Source organism: Myotis myotis, unplaced genomic scaffold (genome assembly GCF_014108235.1).
Source record: "Myotis myotis isolate mMyoMyo1 unplaced genomic scaffold, mMyoMyo1.p scaffold_m19_p_2, whole genome shotgun sequence".
Taxonomy (NCBI): Eukaryota; Metazoa; Chordata; class Mammalia; order Chiroptera; family Vespertilionidae; genus Myotis; species Myotis myotis.
This window is the reverse complement of record NW_023416324.1, coordinates 203,095,521-203,101,666: the sequence shown is the minus strand read 5'-3', so window position 1 is coordinate 203,101,666 and position 6,146 is coordinate 203,095,521.

The following is a 6,146-nucleotide window of genomic DNA, read 5'->3' as shown; positions in this document are numbered from 1 at the left end:
AAATGTACTCAGCTACAGTCACATACCATCTCCTACAGTAAAGGAAGACTATTTCAGAGAGCCACTGAGAGCAATAGATTTAGTCATCTCTCCCAGGGAATAGAATGAGATCCTCCTCAAGGAAAATCCTAGACCCTGGAGGCAGATGGGCCTAGTACAGGGGTGGGCAAACTTTTTGACTTGAGGGCCACAATGGGTTCTTAAACTGGACCGGAGGGCCGGAACAAAAGCATGGATGGAGTGTTTGTGTGAACTAATATAAATTCAAAGTAAACATCATTACATAAAAGGGTCTGGTCTTTTTTTTTTTTAGTTTTATTCATTTCAAATGGGCAGGATCCGGCCTGCGGGCCGTAGTTTGCCCACGGCTGGCCTAGTAACTTTTATATTTCTGAATTTTATAATTTCTACAAAAAAGTAACTGTCTAATGCCCCTGTTCTTCCTCCCTCCCTCCCTCCTTCCCTCCCTTCCTTCCTTCCCTTCCTTTCTTTACTTCCTTCCTTCCCTTCCTTTCTTCCCTTCCTTTCTTCTTTTTCTTTTCTTTTCTTTTCTTTTCTTTTCTTTTCTTTTCTTTTCTTTTCTTTTCTTTTCTTTTCTTTTCTTCTTTTCTTTCCTTTTCTTTTCTTGCCTTTTCTTTTCTTTTTTGAATAGCAGTCTCTATTGCTATTGTCCTGCCCCTGTCTCTCAATTGTCTGTAACAGTTTCTTGGGGCAGTTAAAACATCTTTTTAATGCCCATGCATTTGCACTGAGGAGCTACACCCAAGGTATAACACCAGAGGAGAGTTATTGGCTCCTGAAATTTATTTTGTTGAATAAATTCTGAAATTTAAGGTTGATCCTGGTAACACAAGATTTTGGAGTCTTGGTGTCCCCTTGGGGTGGTTGGATTTTGCATGTGAAAAGGGATGTGAAACATTAGGAAAGGGAAGAAGAGGGGTGCTGAACTAAAACATTGGTTGTGCTCAATAAATCATCCTTTTCCTTCCAGGCCCTCTGCAGGCACATTGGCTATGTGTTTATTCACGTGACTGTATTTGATCACTTGGACACTGCAACTGAGATGCAAACAGAACCTAATTAAAAATTGCACATTGGGGCTTCCATTTGTAAGGTCCCTCTTCAAAGCCAGTAGCCACGTGAATGAGCTCACCTACACTGTATGAAGTAAAATAGTTGTCAATAGTAAAAAAATACATATTGTTGATATTTTAAGCTACTAAATGTTGGTTTAATTTGTTTTCCAGTAAAAGCTGAGAAAGAAGAAAGGGAAATAAAAAAACGGAAAACAATGCTTTCAACTTTTTTGAGACCTCGAATTTAACTTACTAATAAGTAATTCAATGGATTATGAAATCATTGGACTTTACTTATTGTCTGTCTCTTAAGTGTGGCTCAATTGTTGAGCATCGACCTATGAACTAAGAGGTCCCGGGTTCGATTCTCAGTCAGGGCACATACCTGGGTTGTGGGTTCGATCCCCATTGTGTATTTACTTTATGGAATTTGGAAGGCTTGTATTGAAAGTTGCCCCCCTGGTGAAAATTTGGCATTCACTATTGTTATTATTTGTTTTGTTTGTTTTTTTCATTTTACGAATAAGTTAAACTTTACACTGGCGAAAAAGAAGTGACACCAGCTAGTAAAAAGCAGGTGAGGAATGATTAGCTTCCCTTCATTTATAACTCATTAAGTTCTACAATATGATATTCTATATAATGAGGAGAAATAAAATGTCATCATGTACTAGATGCTAAAGTTGCCACTCACCATGTGTGTTCAACCCATTGGATCTCAAACTTCTGTGTGCCCTAGAGTTACCAAAAAGGCTTGTTAAAACACACACTCCTGAGCCCCTTCCCAGATTCTTTTGATTTAGTAGGTCTGTGCTGTAGTCCAGAAATGTACATTTTTAACAAGTTCCCCGAAAGTGTCTGAATTGCTGCTCTGGGACCACATTTTGAGAACTGCTGCTCTTACCAACTGTTTACTCATTAAACTCTCACTAGAGCAGTGTAGAAGCCAAAGGATGGTGACTGGAGGCGAGGCAGGATGCCAGAAAGCGTTCTCTTCTTTTGAATATATAGAGATATGTTTGGAAATGTTTAAAAGTATTTATCAAGTCATAAGCTCACTCATCACAAAGATATTATTCAAAATAAACATAAAATGCAACACTTTATTAAAGTAAAATTATATTTACTATTAATATACAAATGGTGAAGTGACAATTTTGATATACTTACTGTAAGCCATACTTTCAATGTCTCTCATAAATACAAAACTTCAACATTTGCATTATAATTTTTACAGTTTAGACATATATATACAGCATTTCAGAGGGACATATATTGAAACAATAAGAAAACTTTGTGGTAGCTAACTAATGTAAGAATATAGAATTTGAATGGAATATATAAGGTAAAGAAAATAACACTATGTTTTAATGCATACTGAACACAGCATAGAATTCACATACCATAAAAAAAAAGTTGTTTGAAACTTTTATTTCTAAGAAGTTCACGTATTCCTAACAGAGTTTAGAGGCAAATGCAAAACCATGAACATTCCTTTAAGAATTGAAACAAATATGTTTGTTGTCAACATTACCATTTATTTTATATAATGCATGTTGTTTGCTAAAAAAAAAAAATCCTATTTGCAAAATGGAATCATAGGTTCTCATGTTAACTTTCTCCTTTGGACTTCACTTCGTTTTCTCCTTTGCATCAGGAGCGTTGGCTTTCATTGTTCTAAGCAATGTTCCTAGTCCCTGCTCACGCTCTTCTCACGCTAAGTCCTGACCTCTTCGTAAGGTAGGAATTCAGTCTGCACTCTCCGGGGTTCTTTGTTCCTCTATTTTTCTATGCCTGGTTGTGATTTAAAATGCTCCAACAGTCAGTGTTTTGCTAATTCTTTTCTAAGGGAACCTAAAACCAGATGCCAAAAGATATTTTCATTTCGTAAAAAAAAAAAAAAAAAATTGGAAATATTAAATGTATATGAGAAAATTTTATGTTAATACTAATAAACATCATGTGTCCTAAATCCTAAAAATTATTTTTAAAAATTAAAAAGAAGGTACCAGCTAATGTTTTCAAGCCATTGATAAAATTGTATAGTGAATAATGAACTATTTTTCTAAGAATATTAAATGTTATCAAATAAATATTAACTATTATATAGAATATAAAAGTATGGGGGGAATAATTAATCAATTAATATTCCTGTATAATGCTGTAAAATAGCTGCACTTACATGGGTAAATGAAATTTTTAAAAAAAGAAGAGAAGGGACCTGGAAGGAAATTATATTTGTTCAGCAACTATTATATATAGGCCTTTTTATAACTTTCTCATTTACACAAATATTTATTTCATCTCAGAATATTATTAAGCCCAAGGGTTGAATACTTTCTTGAAATATTTTTTTTAGGATTTAAGTATTTCATTTCTGTGACCTTCCACAGTTTAATTTTAGCATATGCTAATACATCCATATGCAATTTCAATGTGAGAGAAATTGTAATAATGCTTCAAAGGGTTAATAGGATGGAAATCTTTTATCTCTAAAGATAAATAATGCAAACAATCTCATTAAAAAAATCTTCCCCTACTCATAAGTTTGTTGAATAAGCACTCTGGATATGCTTATAAAAAATATCTTTATAAGGAATTGAAATTGAGCGTTTAGATTATTCTCCATGAAAAAGAACATTGCAATTTTAATAAATAATTGCAATATGTTATTCTAATATTTTTAAAATTAAGAATGGAGATTATTCTTTTTACCACTTCAGTTTAGATATTTTCACCAGTGATTATCTTATCAACAATAAAGAATGATTTGTGCTCCCAAATCAATATATAACAGGAATAATGTTGAACCAAGTGACACCATATTAATGTGCCCTATTTTAAAAAGTCATCTGTTGCTTTGTTTTACAACTGGTAATACTCAATTTCAACAATATCTATAATATATTATCGTTTAACAATGCAGGACAAATGAAGTATATTTTTTGTGCATTGAAAGAACTTTTTGAAATAAGTGGAAATAGTACAGTATAATTTGTTATATTTAGATTTTGTATTCAGGGTAAAGCAGTTTGAACTGCACTTATTCACTGAATGTAATTAAAATGGTATCATTCAATTGTCACCAATAGGAGCAAAATATGTCAATAAAAATTGCAGTTGTGTTTTTTCTTTTAAAAAGCAGACTGTCATGCTAATTTAAAGGCACAAAAACATTTTAATTATTTAAAATAAGAAGCATAAATAAAGGAATGATTATAAAATTATAATTAATTATTGGCACTCAAATAAATAATTGATTAATAAAATCCTTCTATTTATATAAATGTTCAATTCAAAGACTAAGATTCATGTAAACTTTCCTGGATGAAATAGTCTTTGAAAATGCTTCTATAAGTATTAGTATTAAAAATAAAGGAAAACTTGAACAGCATTACATTAATGTTAGACATTAGTATCAATAGAATGGTAATCTGTTGATGCATAAAAATAACAAATAAATCTTTAGAAATTACAATTCTTAATTAACTTTCTCTGCAAATTATTGTAAAATACATTAACACATTACTTTGTGCCAGTTTTAAAAACAATATATGTGCTAAAATGCTGACATTATTGTTTCCTCTTATGTTGTTGAATATAGATTGTCATTGCCTAATTGCACATAACCTGTTTAGAAATACCAATATCTTTTTAGTGATATCTTTGCTTCTTTGTTTAAAGTACCACCGGTCCTGATTATTTAACATAATCAGTCAACTCTTTTGACATTTGATTCTAACACTTAAGAGTAGTCTCCAATAGTAAAAATAACATTTGTTTTTCAGTTACATGGATATGTTTAGTCTAGAATAAGAATGAAAAACAGGAAACATGATTTCAACTCTGTGCATACTTTACAATTTACTAAAATCCATCTCTTAGATGGAAACTTTTACAAATAGAGTAATTTGGAGCATTACATAAAAATGTTAACAAAAAAATAGTTTATCACAGTATCGCCTTGCTCCTGCAGGGCATACATTTCAAGGACAAGAGATAAGGACCACTCAGAACAGTGAAACAGTGCACTTGAAACAAAGTCTACGATTAGTTCCCAATGACCTCTTAAACTCCAACCCTTACTCCACGTTAGTGGCAAGAAACTCAACAGCAAATATGTATAAAAGTGACATTTAGGCAAGTTGCTTTACAAGGAAAGTCCAAAGAAAAGAGAGAAACCGAACTTTCAAACTGGAAAAAAAAAAGAAAAAAAAAAGGCCACAACAATATTTGTTCTTTATTATGATTTCTCTGGCCTTGAAGTATAGCACGGATATAACAGGAGTAAACATGCTCAGATGCTTTCTAAGTTTTCCTAATTCTCTCACCATCATTAGCTTAAAATCGGGCAGCCCTATCCAGGAAGAATCAGCATTCATGGTTATTGCTGCCTTGACATTTTACTAAGCCCATTTACCTTGCACAAGTATGCTGACTGGTTTTAGCACATCGATACAGAAGGGTGGGCAAACAGTCAAATAAAGCGAAAGGATGATAAGCGGAAGCGGAATTTAAACAGCAACAAATCCCGCAAAAAGACCAGTTGGATAATTCCTACTAACATTCTTAGGTAGGCACGGAAGTCTTCTTTTTCTTCAGAATATGCCAGAAAGGACAGCAAGGAGAGATTCCTGCATCGTAACCTGCACATTAGGGCGGTGACACTGGTGATTTAGTACCTGAACGTGCAGGTGGGCAGATCCTGTCTTGCTGATAACCAATATTTTGGAAAATTGGTTGCTGTCTCTCCCTGGCTGATAGTTTTCAGCACTTTGTATATAAAAGTGTCCATAAGTGGCATTAACATTACATTTAATATCCATCAGTTTATTTCAATAGAGGCACCCTAAAGCAGGTCACTCTGCCGTGTTAGAACTTTCCTCCAATGCCTTATCAACAATAAAGGATGGCATGCGTCCCCCAACCAGTCAATACTGGAGCCATAATCCCCCTGGAATACTAAATGTTATGAATATGATGGAGCCCAAAGAAAACTTTGGCTCTCTAGGGTAAGAAATAATCTAAAACCTGCTCCCAATGGTATGTATATTTATAATCTATAATAAC